We start from the raw sequence: 22,877 nt of genomic DNA, 5'->3' as shown, positions 1-22,877 counted from the left end.
TCTTTGGCTTTGGCTCTGGCTCCCTCCTTGTCATTAGCCAAATTTCTTGAATTTTGAGTAATCATCCAACTTTTGCTAATGGATAAAATGCAAGTCCCATTTCCCTGCTGAATCAATCACTGTCTTATTTTATAAGATTGCCAGATGGTCTACAATAATACTCACATATAAGGATGGGTAGAGTCTTATTTCTAAAAAGTATTCTTAACATTTTTGGAAGAGGAGATTTAGACCAAGAAAGGTTAAAAAGCTTACACTAGGAAACATGCATGTAGATAATGTTATAGCAGGCCTTGAACTTCATTCTACTTACTCCTAGTCCTGTGCATCCTCCACTCTTTCATGTTTTCCCCGCTTTCCTTTTTCCCATTTTTAACTCCAGCATCCTGAATCACCTAGAAGATAGTACAAGATGCTCATGAGAACTAAGAGCCATACTTATTTGTCATCCACCACCAACCTTTCTAAAAGGTGAAATAAAGGCTTATACTGCAGCATTTAAGTACTTAAAATGGTCTCACTAGACTAGTAGACTTATTGTTCCTTATAGTTAAAATTTTCTATTATAAACAAGTGAGATAAAATGACTGCTATTAACTAATGCACAGACATATATTACAAAAATAAAAACAAAAAACTCCTCAGATTTATTCGTCAATAAAATTACAAAAATCAGTTCCAAAAAGAATCATTTTAAGGACAATCTGAAACCTCGGAAATTATGGTTAGTAGGGTAAGGAGAAAGGGATCAGATTTCTAATATCTGAGGGGTAATGGAGATAGGAAAATGGCAAGCATTTTCCATTGTTCATCTCAATTAATCTTTAAACAAAAGGGAATCACTAGAACTTCGCTAGCTAGTTATTCTGACTAATTTTCAAAACATCAGCACATATTCTTAAATACAAGCATGCATTCTTAACCTTGTGGCCAAGGTAAATTTGATAAAAATATCACAGCACAGGACCATATTATAATATTATTCTAAAGAAGGCTTCCCTGGTGGCTCACTGATAAAGAATTGTCAATGCACGGGACACAGGTTTGATCCTTGATCCAGGAAGATTCCACATGCTGTGGTGCAACTAAGCCCATGTATCGCAACTACTGAGTGCTCTAGAGCCCATGAGCAGCAACTACTGAGCCGACAAATTCCAACTACAGAACCCCACGTGCCTATAGCCTATGCTCTGCAAGAGAAACCACTATAATGAGAAACCCGCATACTGCAGCTAGAGAGCAGCCCTCACTTGCTGCAACTGGAGATGGTTCATGCATAGCAATGAAGATCCAGTACAGCCATAAATAAATCTTAAAAAATAATTTTGTAAAGGGTAACTCATACTCAAAATTATAAACGTTCCTCAATAATTCTGAAATCATGGCATATAGTTTCTTCATGATTGCAGAATATGAAATAAAAAACTCAGTTTCAGAAACTTTTATTTCTATAGATATCTTTATATTTTGATCTGGCTCACTTGCTTTAATTGCCCAGTACTGTGAGAAGTTTACCAAACTGATAACGCTTTGGGGTTTTACCAGTTAAGTCATCCCTTTTGAATTCATCACCAATCAAAGCATTTCCAAATGCTCTTGGGCAGTCCTGATCATTTATAGTGTTTATTTATCAGCTAGGCATTGTACCCTAAGTTTTTTTGCAGTAAACATAAGCTTTTCACATTTCAGCATCCATAGAACAAACTAAGACCTCTAAGTACTCAGAATGCTATAGATATAAGGGCAGAGATAAGGAAGTGAACAATGTGAACTAGTGGAAGAAACACTAGACTAAAAGCTACTAGATCATGTCTAAGATCTAAAGGAGAGATAAGAAAGCTTTCTTCAGTGATCAGTGCAAAGAAATAGAGGAAAGCAACAGAATGGGAAAGACTAGAGATCTCTTCAAGAAAATCAGAGACATCAAGGGAACATTTCATGCGAAGATGGACTCAATAAAGGACAGAAATGGTATGGACCTAACAGAAGCAGAAGATATTAAGAAGAGGTGGCAAGAATACACAGAAGAACAGTACAAAAAATATCTTCATGACCCAGATAATTATGATGGTTTGATCACTGACCTAGAGCCAGACATCCTGGAATGTGAAGTCAAGTGGGCCTTAGGAAGCATCACTACGAACAAGCTAGTGGAGGTGATGGAATTCCAGCTGAGCTATTTCAAATCCTGAAATACAATGCTGTGAAAGTGCTGCACTCAATAGGTCAGCAAATTTGGAAAACTCAGCAGCAGCCACAGTACTGGAAAAAGATCAGTATTCATTCCAATCCCAAAGAAAGGCAATGCCAAAAAATGTTCAACCTACTGCACAACTGCACTCATTGCACATGCTAGTAAAGTAATGCTCAAAATTCTCCAAGACAGGCTTTAGCATTTCGTGAACCATGAACTCCCTGATGTTCAAGCTGGTTTTAGAAAAGACAGGGGAACCAGATATCAAATTGCCAACATCTGTTGGATCATCAAAAACCAAGAGAGTTCCAGAAAAACATCTATTTCTTACTGACTATGTCAAAGCCTTTGACTGTGTGGATCACAATAAACTGTGGAAAATTCTTCAAGAGACGGGAATACCAGACCACCTCACCTGCCTCTTGAGAAATCTGTATGCAGGTCAGGAAGCAACAGTTAGAACTGGAAATGAAACAAAATGCATGCATACTGAGTCGCTTCAGTCGTGTCTGACTCTGTGCGACCCCATAAATGGCAGCTCACCAGGCTCCTCTGTCCCTGAGATTCTCTAGGCAAGAATACCAGAGTGGGTTTCCATTTCCTTCTCCACTGCATCCATGCATGCTAAGTTCTTAGGTCGTGTCCAACTCTGTGCAACCCTATGGACAGCAGCCCACCAGGCTCCTCTGTCCACAGGATTCTCTAGACAAGAATACTGGAGTGAGTTGCCATTTCCTTCTCCAATGGAACAACAGACTGGTTCCAAATAGTAAAAGGAGTACATCAAGGCTGTATCTTGATGTACTCAACTTATATGCAGAGTACATTTGACTTATTTAACTTATATGCAGAGTATATGATGACAAATGCTGGGCTGGATGAAACACAAGCGAGAAATATCAATAACCTCAGATATGCAGATACCACCCTATGGCAGAAAGCGAAGAAGAACTAAAGAGCTTCTTGAAGAAAGTCAAAGAGGAGAGTGAAAATGTTGGCTTAAAGCTCAACATTCAGAAAACTAAGATCACGGCATCCGGTCCCATCACTTCATGGCAAATAGATGGGGGAACAGTGGAAACAGTCGTTGACTTTATTTTGGGGGGCTCCAAAATCATTGCCGATGGTGACTGCAGCCAAGAAATTAAAAGGCACTTGCTCCTTGGAAGAAACATTATGACCAACCTAGACAGCATGTTAAAAAGCAGAGATATTGTTTTGCCAACAAAGATCTGTCTAGTCAAGGCTACGGTCTTTCCAGTAGTCATGTATAGATGTGAGAGTTGGACTATAAAGAAAGCTGAGCACTGAAGAATTGGTGATTTTGAACTGTGGTGTTGGAGAAGAGTCTTGAGAGTCTCTTGGACTGCAAGGAGATCAGTCCATCATAAAGGAGGTCAGTCCTGAGTGTTCATTGGAAGGACTGATGTTGAAATTGAAACTCCAATACTTTGGCCACCTGATTTGAAGAGTTGACTCACTGGAAAATAACCTGATGCTGGGAAACATTGAAGGCGGGAGGAGAATGGGCTGACAGTGGATGAGATTGTTGGATGGCATCACCAACTCAATGGACATGAGTCTAAGTAAACTCTGGGAGTTAGTGATGGACAGGGAAGCGTGGCGTGCTGCAGTCCATGGGGTCACAAAGAGTCGGACTCGACTGAGCAATTGAACTGAACTGAAGACCTAACCATCAGTATCAGGGTACCCGTCCTTTGGCATGCTACTTTATTTTTCTAGGACTTAATCTTTATATTAGAAAAAAAAGAAGGTTTAAAATAAATGGCCTGATCTTCCACCTTCAAAATTTGTTAAAAGAAGAGTAGTAAACTCAAAAAAGTAGAAGATAGTATCAGATATCAGAAGGATATTAGAACAACAACAAAATCAATGAAATGTAAAACAAGCAAACAGAGAAAAAGCTTAAAAACCTAAAAGTTAATGTTGTGAAAAAATCACAAGTTCATGTTTGGGAATGCATGTACACCCGTGGTGGATTCATGTCAATGTATGGCAAAACCAATACAGTATTGTAAAGTAAAATAAAGTAAAAATAAAATTTTTAAAAAAATAAATTAATTTTAAAAAAATCACAAAATTTATAAACACCTAGGTAGTCTGATCAAGGGGGGAAAAGTAGTACACACAGATTATTAACAATAAGAATGAAAATGCAGTTGCAGCTATAGATTCCAGAGAAATAACAGGATAGTAAGAGAATATTATGAACAATTTTATACAATAAATTCAAGTTAGATGAAAAGGAGAAATTCTTACAAAACCAGAACTTAGTAAAAATGACAAAAGATGAAGCAGAAAAGATGAATATTTTTATATCCATCAAAAGAAGTCAAAATTTACAACTATTCTATGAAGAAAACTTCTTGCAAAGTTATTTTATTGAATAATTTTGTCTAATATTTAAGGAAGGAATAATACTAATCTTACACAAACCCTGAAAAAGGGAAAAATAAACATTCCAAACTTATCTATGAAGGTAGCATAATTCTGATATTAAAAATGGCAAAGACATTCTAAAAAAGAAAACTACAATTCAATAATATTCATAATCTTATGATAAGTTTTAGGTATATTTTTCAGTTGTCTAGATGTACATCAAAACAATAATACATCAAATCAAGTAAAGTTTGTTCTAGAAATGAAAGAATGTTGGAAAAACTAAAAAAATAAATCAATGTGATTCATTCTCTTAATATTATAAGGGAGAAAAAAAAAGGCCATTTCAATATATGCAGAAATTTTTTTAACAAATTCAGCATACATTTATGAAAAAAATGCTCTCAACAAACCAAGAGAAAGAAAGTTCTCATTCTTATGAAGAATATCTGTGAAATAATTACAGCTAACATTATATTTAATGGTTAAGTTTTTGTGCTTTCTCCCTAACTTATAAAACAAGGTAATAATGCCTACTTTCCAAATTTCTATTCAACATTGTAGTAAAAGCTATAGACATTCAAATAAGGTAAGAAAAAGAAATAAGCATAACAATCAGAAACAAAGAAGTAATATTATCACTACATTCTGACAGTATAACATTCTATGTTCACATAGAACATCGTATAAAATTTAAAAACTACTAGAAATTAATAAGCTAGTTTAGCAAGGTTGGGAGATATATGGTTAATATAAATATCAACTGTATAATCATATGATAGCAGCTAACAATTGAAAATACGATTAGAAAAACATTTTTTACAATTGTGTCAAAACATATAAAATGTTTAAGTTTAAAAGAGAATATTAAAGTCATCTATACTTAAAACTATAAAATATTCCTGGAAGAAATTAAAGAAAAACTAAATAAAGACACCTAATACTAATGATTGGCAAGGTCAATATTGTTGCAACATAATTCCTCCCTGTAGAGCCAACGCAGTTTCATATAATCTTGCAGTCATTTTTATGAAACTGAAGAGATGATTCTGAATTTTATATAGGGATATAAACAGCTGTGAACTCATAGCATGTTTAAAATAAGAATAAAAAGAAACAAGTTGAAGGAGTCACACCACTTGATTCCTAGGGTTACTATAAAACTCAAGTAGTAAAGGGAGCTCAACAGACATATTAATAACTAGATCAATGTATTAATAATGAAAATAGAGAATCGAGAAGTAGACCCATATTTCTAAGGTCATTTGATTTAAATACGAGGCTAAAGTAACTCAATCAAGGAAAAGAACGTTTTCAACAAACATCCTAGAATAAATGGAGAGTCATATTAAAATAACAACAACAACAACAATAACATTTACTCCTGCCCTACTCACACACAAATTAATTTGTAGTGGACCAGGGACCTAAACATAAAAGGTAAAAATCTAAAGGTTTTGGAAGAAAACACAGAGTGGTATCTTTTAAACTTAGAGGTAAAAAAAATTTCTTAACTAGAAGGGAGAGAGCAATAATAATAAAAGAAAAGACTGATGTATCATATTTTATCACAAGTAAAAATTTGGGCTTAAGAAAGAGTATCATTAGGAAAATGAAGAGAATTTACAAACCAATAATAAAACGATACACAGTCTAACAAAAGGGAAATTAAATGAAAAGATTTCACAAAAGAAGATATATTAAGAGCCATTATACATTTGAAAATACTGCGTATATCTATTCAGTAGGAAAATAGAAATTAAACTATAAGGAGATACCAGTACCTAGAAAGCAAAATGAGTAAAATTAAAGACTCACAAAAATAAAATACTGGGAGGGAAGTGAATCACCTGAAACTTCTATACACATAACTACTTCAGAGAAACATTTGGCAGTTTCAAAAAAATAATAATAATACAGTAAAAATAAAAAGTAAATATATACCTAGTCTCCAAGAAGTTGGAGAACTAGATATTCATCCAAAATAATAGGAAAACATATGTCAGAGATGGGTCTGAGGTTTATTCTCTTGCCTCGATGCTTCAGTGCTTTGTCAATCAGTTCTTTTTCAACTGTAAACCTTGACCGGCGTCTCAGCGTTTGGCTCACTGTGCACTGGGCAAATGGACAAGATTGGGCCAGCTGTGCTCTTCTCAGATAATCTGACCTCAGATAACACATATTGAGAAACCTTACTCTGGTTGTACCGCATCAATTGCAGTACTTGGATGCAGTCTCAAAACGACAGAATGATCTCTGTGCGTTTCTAAGGCAAACCATTCAATACCATGGTAATCCAAGTCTATGCCCCAACCACTAATGCTGAAGAAGCTGAAGTTGAACGGTTCTATGAAGACCTACAAGACCTTCTAGAACTAACACGCAAAAATCATGTCCTTTTCATTATAGGGGACTGGAATGCAAAAGTAGGACGTCAAGAAACACCTGGAGTAACAGGCAAATTTGGCCTTGGGGTACAGAATGAAGCAGGGCAAAGGCTAACAGAGTTCTGCCAAGAACGCTCTGGTCATAGCAAACACCCTCTTCCAAAAACACAAGAGAAGACTCTACACATGGACATCACCAGATATTTGACAACACCAAAATCAGATTGATTGATTATATCATTTGCAGCCAAAGATGGAGAAGCTCTATACAGTCAGCAAAAGCAAGACTGAGAGCTGAGTGTGGCTCAGATCATGAACTCCTTATTGCCTAATTCAGACTTAAATTGAAGAAAGTGGGGAAAACCACTAGACCATTCAGGTATGACCTAAATCAAATCCCTTATGACTATACAGTGGAAGTGAGAAATAGATTTAAGGGACTAAATTGGTAGACAGGTGCCTGATGAACTATGGATGGAGGCTCATGACATTGTACAGGAGACAGGGAGCAAGACCATCCACAAGAAAAAGAAATGCAAAAAAGCAAAATGGTGGTCTGAGGAGGTCTTACAAATAGCCGAGAAAAGAAGAGAAGCAAAAGGCAAAGGAGAAAAGGAAAGATACACCTATTTGAATGCAGAGTTCCAAAGAATAGCAAGGAGAGATACGAAAGCTTTCCTCAACGATCAATGCAAAGAAATAGAGGAAAACAATAGAATTGGAATGATTAGAGATCTCTTCAAGAAAATGAGAGATACCAAGGGAATATTTTATGCAAAGATGGGCTCAATAAAGGACAGAAATGGTATGGACCTAACAGAAGCAGAAGATATTAAGAAGGGGCGGCAAGAATACACACAAGTGTACAAAACAGATCTTCACGACCCAGATAATCATGAACATGTGATCACTCACACTCGCCTAGAGCCAGACATCCTGGGATGTGAAGTCAGGTGGGTCTTAGGAAGCATCACTACGAACAAAGCTAGTGGAGGTGATGGAATTCCAGTTGAGCTCTTTCAAATCCTCAAAGATGAATCTGTGAAAGTGCTGCACCTCAATATGCCAGCAAATTTGGAAAATTTAGCAGTGGCCACAGGACTGGAAAAGGTCAGTTTTCATTCCAATCCCAAAGAAAGGCAATGCCAAAGAATGCTCAAACTACCACACAATTGCACTCATCTCACACGCTAGTAAAGTAATGCTCAAAATTCTCCAAGCCAGGCTTCAGCAATACGTGAACCGTGAACTTGCAGATGTTCAAGCTGGTTTCAGAAAAGGCAGAGGAACCAGAGATCAAACTGTCAACATCCACTGGATCATTGAAAAAGCAAGAGGGATCCAGAAAAAACATCTACTTCTGTTTTATTGACTATGCCAAAGCCTTTGACTGTATGGATCACAATAAACTGTGGAAAATTCTGAAAGAGATGGAAATACAGACCACCTGACCTGCCTCTTGAGGAACCTCTATGCAGGTCAGGAAGCAGCAGTTAGAACTGGACATGGAACAACAGACTGGTTCCAAATAGGAAAAGGAGTACATCAAGGCTGTATATTGTCACCCTGCTTATTTAACTTATATGCAGAATACATCATGAGAAACGCTGGGCTGGAAGAAGCACAAGCTGGAATCAAGATTGCTGGGAGAAATACCAATAACCTCAGAGATGCAGATGGCACCGCCCTTATGGCAGAAAGTGAAGAGGAGCTAAAAGCCTCTTGATGAAAATAAAAGAGGAGAGCAAAAATGTTGGCTTAAAGCTGAACATTCAGAAAATGAAGATCATGGCATCTGGTCCCATCACTTCATGGGAAATAGATGGGGAAACAGTAGAGACAGTGTCCGACCTTATTTTTTTGGGCTCCAAAATCACTGCAGATGGTGACTGCAGCCATGAAATTAAAAGACGCTTACTCCTTGGAAGAAAATTTATGACCAACCTAGGTAGTATATTCAAAAGCAGAGACATTACTTTGCCGACGAAGGTCTGTCTAGTCAAGGCTATGTTTTTCCTGTGGTCATGTATGGATGTGAGAGTTGGACTATAAAGAAAGCTGAGCACCGAAGAACTGATGCTTTTGAACTGTGGTGTTGGAGAAGATTCTTGAGAGTCCCTTGGACTGCAAGGAGATCCAACCAGTCCATCCTAAAGGAAATCAGACCTGCGTATTCATTGGAACGACTGATGCTGAAGCTGAAACTCCAATCCTTAGGCCACCTGATGCAATGAACTGACTCATTGGAAAAGACCCTGATGCTGGGAAGATTGAAGGCAGGAGGAGAAGGGGATGACAGAGGATGAGATGGTTGGATGGCATCACTGACACAATGGACATGGGTTTGGGTGGACTCCGGGAGTTGGTGATGGACAGGGAGGCCAGGTGTGCTGTGGTTCATGGGGTCGCAAAGAGTCGGACACCACTGAGTGACTGAACTTAACTGAACTACATCAAACAACCTGAAGAGGCTGCTTCATAAAATTCTTCTCATTCCTCTGTGTGTGTGTGTGTGTGTGTGTGTGTGTGTGTGTGTTTAAAGAAGGAGCATACCTATCACTATCACAGAGACAAGCCAAGTCTAGATGCTGAGTTTAAGATGGTAGAGTGAAGAACCTTGAGCTTATCTCCTCTCATACACACCAAAATCACAGCCTACTGCTGAACAACCATTGATTAATAAAGACTGGTGTTAGAAAGTGATCTAGTTTCATTCTTTTACAAGTGGTTGACCAGTTTTCCCAGCACCACTTGTTAAAGAGATTGTCTTTACACTCCTAGAGGAGAACATAGGCAAAACACTCTCAGACATAAATCACAGCAGGATCCTCTATGATCCACCTCCCAGAATTCTGGAAATAAAAGCAAAAATAAACAAATGGGATCTAATTAAAATTAAAAGCTTCTGCACAACAAAGGAAACTATAAGCAAGGTGAAAAGACAGCCTTCTGAATGGGAGAAAATAATAGCAAATGAAGCAACTGACAAACAACTAATCTCAAAAATATACAAGCAACTTATGCAGCTCAATTCCAGAAAAATAAACGACCCAATCAAAAAATGGGCCAAAGAACTAAATAGACATTTCTCCAAAGAAGACATACGGATGGCTAACAAACACATGAAAAGATGCTCAACATCACTCATTATTAGAGAAATGCAAATCAAAACCACAATGAGGTACCACTTCACACCAGTCAGAATGGCTGCGATCCAAAAATCTGCAAGCAATAAATGCTGGAGGGTGTGGAGAAAAGGGAACCCTCCTACACTGTTGGTGGAATGCAAACTAGTACAGCCACTATGGAGAACGGTGTGGAGATTCCTTAAAAATTGCAAATAGAACTACCTTATGACCCAGCAATCCCACTTCTGGGCATACACCGAGAAACCAGAATGGAAAGAGACACATGTACCCCAATGTTCATCGCAGCACTGGTTATAATAGCCAGGACATGGAAACAACCTAGATGTCCATCAGCAGATGAATGGATAAGAAAGCAGTGGTACATATACACAATGGAGTATTACTCAGCCGTTAAAAGAATTCATTTGAATCAGTTCTGATGAGATGGATGAAACTGGAGCCGATTATACAGAGTGAAGTAAGCCAGAAAGAAAAACACCAATACAGTATACTAACACATATATATGGAATTTAGGAAGATGGCAATGACGACCCTGTATGCAAGACAGGGAAAGAGACACAGATGTGTATAACGGACTTTTGGACTCAGAGGAGAGGAGAGGTGGGATGATTTGGGAGAATGACATTCTAACATGTATACTATCATGTGAATTGAATCGCCAGTCTATGTCTGACGCAGGATGCAGCATGCTTGGGGCTGGTGCATGGGGATGACCCAGAAAGTTGTTATGGGGAGGGAGGTGGGAGGGGGTTCATGTTTGGGAATGCATGTAAGAATTAAAGATTTTAAAATTTAAAAATAAAAACTAAAATTAAAAAAAAAAAAAAGACTGGGATCGACCAAAAAGATTTTGTATATCTACAGACATAAAGAAGAAACCACGAGACAGTAGGATGGGGGTACACTTGTGATTTAGTCAAATTCTCTACCCTCCAAGTGGGTGACGCACAAACTGGAGAAGAATTCTATTGCAGAGACTCTCCCACCGGAGTGAGAATGTGAGTCCCATACCAGGCTCCCCAGCCTAGGGGTCTGGCATCAGGAGGAGGAGCCCCCAGAGTATTTGGATTTGACTGCCAATGGGGCTTAATTTCAGGATCTCTACGGACTCGGGGAAACTGGGGGGAGCAGGGGAGGCCCCTGTTAATTCTTAAAAGGAGTCAACAGAAGCTCACGTGCACCGAGACCAAAGGCAAAAATGGTTACTTCACAGCAGCCTGAACTTGGGGGATCTCCTGGGCAGGCAGACGGTGCCTGCGTCTCATTCTGCAGTCAGAAATGCTGCTGCTAGACACTTCGGGGAGTCCTGAACTCTCCTTGAAGCAGACATCTTGCTTGGGTCATTACTATTAAAATCTGGTCCCACGCAACAATTTTTGTTGTTTTATTTAACTGCTCAGATAAATAAAGTTGATAAACCTTTAGTCAGACTCATTAAGAAAAACAAAGACAGACGGCCCAAATGAATAAGATCAGAAGTGAAAATGGAGACGTTACAATCAACGCAACATAAATAATACAAATGATTATAAGAGATTACTATTAGCAACTATATGCCAATGAAATGGATAACTAGAGGAAATAGGCAAATTCTTATAAAGACTGCTCTCTGTCTTGGGCCCTGTCTCTTTTCCCTCCTCCCTCTCTCTTGTATCTCTTTGGGAAAACCAAGTTTCAGGCTGGGATCAGCCTTGTGGCAATGCACACGTGAAACCAAAGCCTCAGGCCAACAGGCAGCAAGGACCTGAGGCGTGCTGACAGCCACTGGCATGGCTGTGCACACAGGCTCACCAGCTCCAGCTGAGTGATGAGAACCGCAGCCCTAGCCAACAGCTTCCCTAAAATGTGAGAGAGCTGGAGCCAGAACCATCTGGTTCAGCCCTGGCCAGATTCCTGACCCTCGGAAACTCTGAGATAATAAATGTTTACCGTTTAACCTGCTAAATTTGGGGGATAATTTGTTACATAGCAATGGATAACTAAAACAGTTCCTTACATCTATGTTCTTTCAGATGGATTGTCTTGGAGGAATCTCAACAAACCTACAGATGCTATTGTTTTTGCATTCAGTCTCCAAGGACTAATACACTTTCATAGTCCCTCTTAAACCACCACCAGAATTAGAGATGATGAAAGATCATAGAAAAGAAACAAGCAGGAAAGACAGTTCATTTGCCAAGTACTTCTGGTCTTACCTCTGAAAATACAATACAGAACATCAAAGTACAACCTAAATTTAATACAGCCACATGATGTGACCTCCTTAACAAAATGACAAATGAAACCTTGGCTCCACGACTAGCCTAACTTTTAGACTGAAATAAAATGTAATGGGAAATTAACTGTTGTTTTCTTGGAATTTTTAAAAGGAAGCACTTAAATTTCTCAAAAGAATAGTGTTCTATAAAACCAAGAGGAGCCTCCTAAAACAATAAATTAGTTGAAGTGAAAAGTTTAGGCATTTAATAGTCTCTTTTTGCATGGAAATATACTTTGGATTAGGCTTTGGAGGGAAAAGGTGATTGTGAATTTGTCACCAATACTTTCTGATAATTTTCTAAAGGCTTTGAAAGTTATTTTACTTCCATAGACACTATCTTCAACATGTTTGACCACATACAGTTTCTCCTGAAATGTAACGTGATTATATAGCTTGTCCTATGTGTTAATTCATTTATCTTCAGACAGACACACTCTACTATTAGATGAGGCGAATCAGACCAAAGTGAAAGGCAACTGTCAGACAGAAAATAGTTTATGGAATTATCATTTGACCACTTTCCACCTATTTATTATAATTTTTAACTTATGGAAAAATATGAGCCTCTGTAGAAGTCATAACACACACACACACACACACACACGTATCTAGAAGTCTGTGTATTTCTTATTTAAAGGTCGCCAGACAGAAGTGTAAAGAACACTTTACTGATTGATTTTGGTATGACTATTATCTTCATTTTCTTCCTTTGTGGAGGGGGATGGGTAGTGAATAGAAGGGCTGCGAAAGGATTGACATTTATGGTGAGGTTTATTGTATTTTATGGCTGAATGAGACACAATGTCATGCGTTAAAACTGCAAAGGCATCTAAGTTTAAGACAGGCTTATCTAAAATGGTAGGATCCTGCAGAGGGGTCATAACATATGCTGCTTTACAAAGACCTCAAATCTATTTTTTGAAAGGCCTTTATTTTGAAGGAAGAAGAAAAATGGAGAAGAGATTGCCCACAGGGGAAAGAGATGTTCTGGATCTGGAAGGATTTATCTTTAAAGGTGTAAATATCGTTACTGAATATGAGTTCAGACACTATTAAGAAGTCTGATTAAATGTCCACAAATTAGCAAAGTTCTATGTTAATCTGTAGACTTTTACCTTGTAACGATGCAAGTCATTTCTATTTGATGGAAAATAGATCCCTGAAAGTTATTCTTTACTTCCTCAGACAACATTAATCAGTTCTGGGTCTAAGATTTTTTTGATGAAATTGTCCATGAATATCCATGAATAGTTTAACATCTTACTAATTCCCGCATTAATTCACATGCTAAGTGAAAGAAATGTTTAACATACGTTAACTTTATATTTAAATGAAAGTCGTGACTAATGACTAATAGCTTCTAGTAATAATAACAGCACTGCCTTATTATATGTATCACCATAAGCAATTCCATTCTTCTCAGTCATTCACATGATGCCTTCTTTAGCTGTGAGTAAAATTTTGTATAAACTAGCTTACCTCTTTAACCTTATCAAAGATTTGTAAGCCCTGGGAACAGCAGGCTCATGTTCACAATTTTCCTTGACATGAATAAATGACAATTATTTCCAAGTGAAAAAGTAGTTAAGGGACTGAAAAGAATAGACATGGTATATTGCTTTGTCTCCAGTTCTAAGAGGCACTTTGACAATCCAGGGGACACCTGACGACATGTTTGGTTACAACAACCAGGGGGAAGGTGCTACTGACGTCTTGTGATCAGAGGCCAGGGATGATGCTAAAGAGTCTACATTGCACCAGATGCGTCCAACAAAGAATCACCCAGCTCAAAATGTTAGTAACCTTAAGAGACATGGGTCTACAGTAGAAAAATGAGCTGAGGAATTATCAGGTAAAAACAAAGGGGAAGACAATGACAGACGAAATGTAATTCTCCCCAAAAATTATGCACGAGAATTTATTAACCTAAGAAATAAAAGTATAGCAATTACCTTTGAAACTCACTCTGTTTTCAGATAATACAACTTGTGATTCATTTCAGAATGGAAGTAGAACATTAAGAATAGCAAATTCTTTTCATGTCTCATAATAACTTTGGCCAAATGATAAATCATACAGCAATTCAAGTAAAGTAAAATGGCTATTAGGTTTATGGGCTATGTTAATTCTCAAAAAATATTTCATAGATTTATTTTCATCTTTGGTCATTTACCACATGTATTTTGGGACAAAAATTATCTATTTTTCCCCTAGAAAATATATGTCCATGAATATACCTGCACATTATATCTCCTTTCAATATTTATTATTGGAATTGAGTAATTATTTCATTTACAGAACTATATATATATTTTTTTAACTAGGATTTTCACAGCAAAAGGAATCCTACCAGGCTCTTCCCTTTGGACACATCAACAAAATAAAAAGCTTTGCAGACCCTTTCAAAAGCTATGCAGATTCCATCATATCCAATTATGGATCTTATTCACCTCTGATGCATACAACTGACTTTATATGCATATATTCAGAGATTCATAAGCACATTATTTTCGAGAAAGGAAACAAAAATCTCTATGTCGAGCAAAATAACATGGCAGAGACTCAAAATCTGTATAAGTACAATTACTGGCAGAAACTGATCTCCAGTCCTTAGGGATATTAAACATCATGATACATATAAAGGACAGGATATAACATTTTCTTTATTTGCCAGGAGAATATTAAAGTAACAATTTTCCATAATCCTAACCTAAAGAGAGAACAGTTGTGAAAATGGCATCATTAATCACCTTAGCTGTTTTAGAAAAATACTTTTAAAACCACAGCTTATAAACTACCTCTCTCCAAACATGCCCAAGGTGATACTACATGCTGAGAAAAAAATGCAAAGTCCCCAACAATAAATAGTACTAATGTCAAAAGAAAAATGATGTTAGAGGAAGTTGAGAGTTTTAATTATTTCCTGAAGTGAAGAAACAGCAAAACTTATACAGCCCATTGAGAAGACTTTGATTTCATACACTGATATAGCTTCCTACTTCCTGCATTGCCCTGGACACAAAATCCGGTTCATTTGGTTGATGTTTGGCAGTTTTCAGGGCAACCAAAATTATCCCAAGAATGGAATATTGAAAATTAATCCAAGACTGGAGGAAGTAGGCCTCTTGGAACTAATCAGGAATTTGATTTCATGAAATGCTGTTTCATTGTGAAGGAAAATAGACGAATTCATCTGCAAGAGCAGGCCACACTGAGGCTTTCCACTGCATCTGAGTGAGCACAGCACAATGAGTCGTCTGATGGTAGCTGAAATCTTTGAAATATACATCACATGCAATACAGAATAAATTCCTCCAGACTTGCGGCACAGAGCTTCCACTTTAGGCAAAGGTCAGTTCAAAAATACTACAAAATGTACGCTTTACAAGGTTAAAATGAGACAACAGACAGGTCAATTCCTATCATCTACTCTAAGTGATCCCACCTAAACTCTACAGGCAGCCGTTACACATCCGTGGCAGGTCTTTTTTGGTCACTGCTTGGCTAGAAAGCAAACATCGCAGGAGGCAATCCTTGGAAACATCTCTGGTGTTGTGTTCTAAGACAGGACTAAGTTCCCAGTAGAATTCCTATAACTGTGAAGCCCAGACAGTCACCAACAAGCTATACAAGGGGCATAAAATTTTCCAGTTGCCCTTGGGTTTTCTACATTAATTTTCTCTTTAGCACTTTTATTTCAGTTGTCCTTAATTTAAGCCCCATAATGAGATTAAGAAATCACATTGGCACTGTAAGAAATATTTGACTAAAAAGGCAATTTTGGGGAAATGTACCCATTTAGAACTTGTTTGTGAAATAAACTGATCGAAATAAATGCTCCTTTCTTATGATACTCTGTCATGGAGACATTTCAGAAGACTTACCAAAAAAAATGACCTTATTTCATAACTACATTCTTACTGAATTCACCATCTTATTGCCAGTAACATGACATTTTTTGATTTGGTATTTTTAGGCATGGTCACTGATGGAAAATGAATAATTTAATAAAATATTTTATACAAAAAATATTCTACACATTATGAACATACATCAATCATATGAGGTAAAGTGTAATGCAAAGAAAATAAATTAAAAATCTATCTTTTGCAGAGACAGTGTTTCTATCGGAATTCTTTGAAGTCCCTCTTTCAAATTTGTAGCATGTTAAATATCAATCCCTACAAATCAGTATGGTACAATTTCAGAGAAAAGTCAGCACAATATTTGAACTTCATACAAAATACACTAGTATTTATAGGTAGGACTTGAATCTTCTGAATCTACCTATAGATGCTAGTTGTCCTTGTACATGTTCAGCAAGAGAATGCATAATTTGTTAACTGCAGTAGGGATTACAATATGAAAAACTAGCAATGACTTCAGTTCAGTCCCTCAGTCATGTCCGACTCTGCAACCCCATGAATCGCAGCACGCCAGGCCTACCTGCCCATCACCATCTCCCGGAGTTCACTCAGACTCACATCCATTGAGGCCGTGATGCCATCCAGCCATCTCATCCTCGGTCGTCCCCTTCTCCTGCTGCCCCCAATCCCTCCCAGCATCAGAGTCTTTTCCAATGAGTCAACTCTTCGCATGACGTGGCCAAAGTACTGGAGCTTCAGCTTTAGCATCATTCCTTCCAAAGAAATCCCAGGGCTGATCTCCTTCAGAATGGACTGGTTGGATCTCCTTACAGTCCAAGGGACTCTCAAGAGTCTTCTCCAACACCACAGCTCAAAAGCATCAATTCTTTGGTGCTCAGCCTTCTTCACAGTCCAACTCTCACATCCATACATGACCACAGGAAAACCATAGCCTTGACTAGACAGACCTTAGTCGGCAAAGTAATGTCTCTGCTTTTGAATATACTATCTAGGTTGGTAATAAATTTTCTTCCAAGGAGTAAGCGTCTTTTAATTTCATGGCTGCAGTCACCATCTGCAGTGATTTTGGACCCCCCAAAAATAAGGTCGGACACTATCTCTACTGTTTCCCCATCTATTTCCCATGAAGTGATGGGACCAGATGCCATGATCTTCGTTTTCTGAATGTTCAGCTTTAAGCCAACATTTTCGCTCTCCTCTTTTATTTTCATCAAGAGGCTTTTAGTTCCTCTTCACTTTCTGCCATAAGGGCGGTGCCATCTGCATCTCTGAGGTTATTGATATTTCTCCCAGCAATCTTGATTCCAGCTTGTGCTTCTTCCAGCCCAGCGTTTCTCATGATGTACTCTGCATATAAGTTAAATAAGCAGGGTGACAATATACAGCCTTGATGTACTCCTTTTCTTATTTGGAACCAGTCTGTTGTTCCCTGTCCAGTTCTAATTGTTGCTTCCTGACCTGCATACAGGTTTCTCAAGAGGCAGGTTAGGTGGTCTGGTATTCCCATCTCGTTCAGAATTTTCCACAGTTTATTGTGATCCACACAGTCAAAGGCTTTGGCAGAGTCAATAAAGCAGAAATAGATGTTTTTTTCTGGAACTCTCTTGCTTTTTCCATGATCCAGTGGATGTTGGCAATTTGATCTCTGGTTCCTCTGCCTTTTCTAAAACCAGCTTGAACATCAGGAAGTTCACGGTTCACGTATTGCTGAAGCCTGGCATGGAGAATTTTGAGCATTACTTTACTAGCATGTGAGATGAGTGCAATTGCGCAGTAGTTTGAGCATTCTTTGACATTGCCTTTTTTTGGGATTGGAATGAAAACTGACCTTTTCCCGTCCTGTGGCCACTGCTGAGTTTTCCAAATTTGCTGGCCTACTGAGTGCAGCACTTTCACAGCATCATCTTTTAAGATATGAAATAGCTCAACTGGAATTCCATTATTTCCACTAGCTCTGTTTGTAGTGATGCTTCCTAAGGGCCAGTTTATTTTGCATTCCATGTTGTCTGGCTCTAGGTGAGTGATCACACCATCATGATTATCTGGGTCATGAAGATCTTTTTGTACAGTTCTGTGTATTCCTTTCACCTCTTCTTCATCTCTTCTGCTGTTAGGTCCACACCATTTCTGTCCTTTATTATGCCTATCTTTGCCTGAAAAGTTCCTCTGGTATCTCTGATTTTCTTAAAGAGATCTCTAGTCTTTCCCATCCTATTGTTTTCCTCTACTTCTTTGCACTGATCACTGAGGAAGGTTTTCTTATCTCTCCTGGCTATTCTTTAGAACTCTGCATTCAAATGGGTATGTCTTTCCTTTTCTCCTTTGCCTTTTTCTTCTCTTTTCATAGCCATTCTTAAGGCCTCCTCAGACAACCATTTTGCCTTTTTGCATTTTTCTTGAGGATGGTCTCGATCACTGTCTCTTGTACAATGTCACGAACCTCCCTCCATAGTTTTTCAGGCACTTTGTCTATCAGATCTAATCCCTTGAATCTGTTTGTCACTTCCACTGCATAATAATAAGGGATTTGATTTAGGTCATACCCGAATGGTCTAGTGGTTTTCCCTACTTTCTTCAATTTAAGTCTGAATTTGGCACTAATGAGTTCATGATCTGAGCCACAGTCAGCTCCTGGTCTTGTTTTTGATGACTGTATAGAGCTTCTCCATCTTTGGCAGCAAACAATATAATGAATCTGATTTCAGTAATGACCACCTGCTAATGTCCATGTGTAATCTTCTCTTGTATTGTTGGAAGAGAGTGTTTGCTATGATCAGTGCGGCAAAACTCTATTAGCCTTTGCCCTGCTTCAGTCTGTACTCCAAGGCCAAATTTGCCTGTTACTCCAGGTAATGTGTCCAGACATGGACATAAAAATGTAGCCACTCTCATTTCATAAGGAGGTGTGTCAGACAGACATCTATAGGTAGGCTGAGTTTGGACTTTGGGAAAGTTCTATTCTTTCCTATACACATATGAAGAGGGCTCACTGCTCTACCCCAAAGAACGCAGCCAAAATTATCTGACCATGGGAAAATTTCAATACGGTTTTTAACATTATCCTACTACTGACTTAATAAATTTTCAATAAAGCCCCTATAAGATCTCATTTAATGCAAAGTACTTTCTTTGGGAATCCTTCAAGATCGATTAGTTATAAAATATATTGCCAGGTAATTGAATGACTTGAACTGCTCTGTCAGAGTGTTGCACGGAAGTTAATTAAGTGATAAAGAATAACTGCCAAAAATATAATGCTTTGGGATTAGGATAGCTGATTTCAAGCCAAAGCTTTGACAATTATTAAATGATATAATCAATTTTCTATTTAGGTTGCTTCTGGTACCTGACAACACAACATACTAAGTGGGAAAGAAGAAGAATCACCTTTTTATTCAAAATACCAGGAACATGTGCCTATAACTAGTCTAGAAAATAATTCAAGTTAATAAGGTGAAGGTTAATATGAAAGAGGTTTGAATTATACTGCTATTTAACATGAATCAAAAGTTACTTGTAAAAATGTCATCAGTCCTTATCGTCCTTGACATATTAAGTAGTGGATTCTATTAAAACATCAGTAACCTGGGATCCATACTAAGCTCTTATAACTTAGCCCAAGTGTCCCCAGAATAGAGGAAAGGAAAACACCTATATCCCTGTTCAATATCTCTTTTCCATCTCACTTCTCACTAGGAGGGGTAAACATGAAACTGATTGGTCAGATTCCAAGACCCTTACTGGGCCATATGCCAAGCAGGAGAGGTTGAAACGCACTAGGAGATGAAGCATGTGATAATAGCTCTTTGGCATTCTTCCCATCTTGTTCTCAAGTTGCAGTTCAGTTCAGTCACTCAGTCCTGTCCAACTCTTTGCAACCCCATGGACTGTAGCATGTCAGGCCTCCCTGTCCATCACCAACACCTGGAGCTTGCTCAAACTCATGCCCATTGAGTCAGTGATGCTATCCAACCATCTCATTCTCTGTCATCCCCTTCTCCTCCTGCCTCCAATCTTTCCCAGCATTAGGGTCTTTTCCAATCAGTCAGCTCTTCACATCAGGAGGTCAAAGTGTTGGAGCCTCAGCTTCAGCATCAGTCCTTCCAATGAATATTCAGGACTGATCTCCTTTAGGGTGGACTGGTTGGATCTCCTTGCAGTCCAAGGGACTCTCAAGAGTCTTCTCCAACACCACAGTTCAAAAGCATCAATTCTATGGCGCCCAGCTTTCTTAACAGTCCAACTCTCACATCCATACATGACCACTGGAAAACCATAGCCTTGACTAGACGGACCTTTGTTGACAAAGTAATGTCTCTGCTTCTTAATATGCTGTCTAGGTTGGTCATAACTTTTCTTCCAAGGGGCAAGCATCTTTTAATTTCATGGCTGCAATCACCATCTGCAGTGATTTTGGAGCCCCCAAAAATGAAATCAGCTACTGTTTCCCCATCTATTTGCCATGAAGTGATGGGATCAGATGGCATGATCTTAGTTTTCTGAATGTTGAGCTTTAAGCCAACTTTTTCAACTCTCTTCTTTCACTTTCATCAAGAGGCTCTTTAGTTCTTCTTCACTTTCTGCCATAAGGGTGGTGTCATCTGCATATCCGAGGTTATTGATATTTCTCCCAGTAATCTTGATTCCAGCTTGTGCTTCATCCAGCCCAGTGTTTTTCATGATGTACTCTGTATATAAGTTAAATAAGCAGAGTGACAATATACAGCCTTGGTGTACTTTGGACTTTTATCGCTAACTTGTTAATTCTAAGCATGGTGAACTTTCTATGTCTCAGTTTTCTCATCTGTATGATGGAATAAAAGGCCATTCCTCATGCAATCATTAGGAACATTAAGCTGATTATTCTATATAAAGCACTTAACATAGTTTATGGCATACAGTGAGCAATAAGTAAGTGCTATTGTTAATACTAAAAAAGGCCAAAATAATTCTTGGTATATAATGGTTTCATCAGATGTCTTACTTGCAGTTTTAAAACTAGCTATATATGTTTGTGCCTAATAAAATCTCGGAGTCTACATTATTCTGCAGTTTATAGAATCTTTGTATCACTAAATTTAAACATGTATAACTCAAATATGCACCTACAATTTCAGGAACTTAATTCCAGAATCTAAGTTTTAATGTAGACATTCTGACCTTTCTTGAAGATCTGTTGTGCTTGATTTCTCTTAGAAGCAATAATATTGTCTTTGAACAAATTGAATTCAAGAAATTTCCAAGGCTGCTGCTTCTTAATATCATTCCATTCATATGCCATCTCAACAGACTACCCAAAATATGTTTAGTTTCCAATGGCCCTGACTGTCCATATCAGCACCCATGTGAAAGGATGCAGTCAGTCTACTTTATCAGTAATTTCTTGAAGAGAATGACTGTAGCACATATTTTTAACGTTAAAATGGAAGATAAATCTAAACTGTGACTAAGGTATGAATAAATTCTTAATGCAGTTAAAGGATGCATTAGTTTTTAATGCCTCATCGTACAAGGACTCCTTACACTAATTTTTGGTTCATCCCAGTCCTAATGACACTCATTAAACACAAATTTTCTGACTACTGCTGATTCTTGGGCCACTAATTTGTCCTAAATATGCTGTATTTGCAAATTGGACTGATTATGCTATATCTCTCAGAAGAGTAAAGCCCAGGTATTTTTCTAAATACTTTCATAATCTATCCTATAAGACATAGTACAATTCACTGTAAATTAGCAATTCACTTATTCTGAGAAAGGGGAAACTACCAAAGTATTATTTTCAAGAACAGTGTGAAACGTAGCTAAAATAAATAACATTTAAATATTTACTTTTTGGGCTTCCCTGGTGGCTCAGATGTTAAAGAATCTGCCTGCAATGCAGGAGACCTGGGTTTGATCTGTGGGTTGGGAAGATCCCCTGGAAGAGGGCATGGCAACCACTCCAGCTCCCCATGGACAGAGGAGAGCTTGGTGGGCTACAGTCCATGGGGTCCCAAAGAGTCGACATGATTGACTAAGCACAATATTTATTTTATTGAACTGAAAATTTCTTATCCAAATATTTTGCATAGCCTTATTAATACTTTTTACATCCAAAAGTATTTTTAAAAATAGGTGTCATTTCTCCCATAGCAATTTGTATCCCAATTGATAGAGCAGAAACAAAATTGTAGTCAGAACTACAATTGAGATACATTCACTACTGTTCCAAAACATTTATTCTCATCCATAACTTCTGAGCTTTGATTTTTCTGGTTTTAATGCCTTTTTTATATTTAAAAAGGAAATGCATACACTGAAAGGTAGGGATTAGCTCCACAGGAGTATAAACATTTTATCTACCACTATCTTATCATTCTTATCACGATGGGCTGGAAGAAGCACAAGCTGGAATCAAGATTGCCAGGAGAAATATCAATAACCTCAGATATGTAGATGACACCACCCTATGGCAGAAAGTAAAGAGGAACTAAAAAGCCTCTTAATGAAAGTGAAAGAGGAGAGTGAAAAAGTTGACTTAAAGCTCAACATTCAGAAAATGAAGATCATGGCATCCGGTCCCATCACTTCATGGGAAATAGATGGGAAACAGTGGA

General features: G+C 37.9%; 1 protein-coding gene across 2 annotated transcripts in view; it reads right to left on the bottom strand.

Annotated features, from left to right (window-relative positions):
• KCNN2 (potassium calcium-activated channel subfamily N member 2) overlaps positions 1-22,877 on the bottom strand; it is a 524,409-nt gene that overhangs the window by 405,039 nt on the left and 96,493 nt on the right. Inside the window, exon 2 of one of the 2 annotated variants that reach the window (XM_042251962.2) lies at positions 314-395. The exons of the other annotated variant lie outside the window; for it this stretch is intronic. The gene's annotated coding sequence lies outside the window, so the exon portion shown is untranslated. The remainder of the gene's footprint in view (positions 1-313; positions 396-22,877) is intronic. 2 annotated transcript variants of the gene reach the window in all.

Source organism: Ovis aries, chromosome 7, assembly GCF_016772045.2.
Source record: "Ovis aries strain OAR_USU_Benz2616 breed Rambouillet chromosome 7, ARS-UI_Ramb_v3.0, whole genome shotgun sequence".
NCBI classification, from domain to species: domain Eukaryota; kingdom Metazoa; phylum Chordata; class Mammalia; order Artiodactyla; family Bovidae; genus Ovis; species Ovis aries.
Note: the sequence above shows the minus strand (reverse complement) of the source record. Positions and strands in the feature narration are given on the sequence as shown.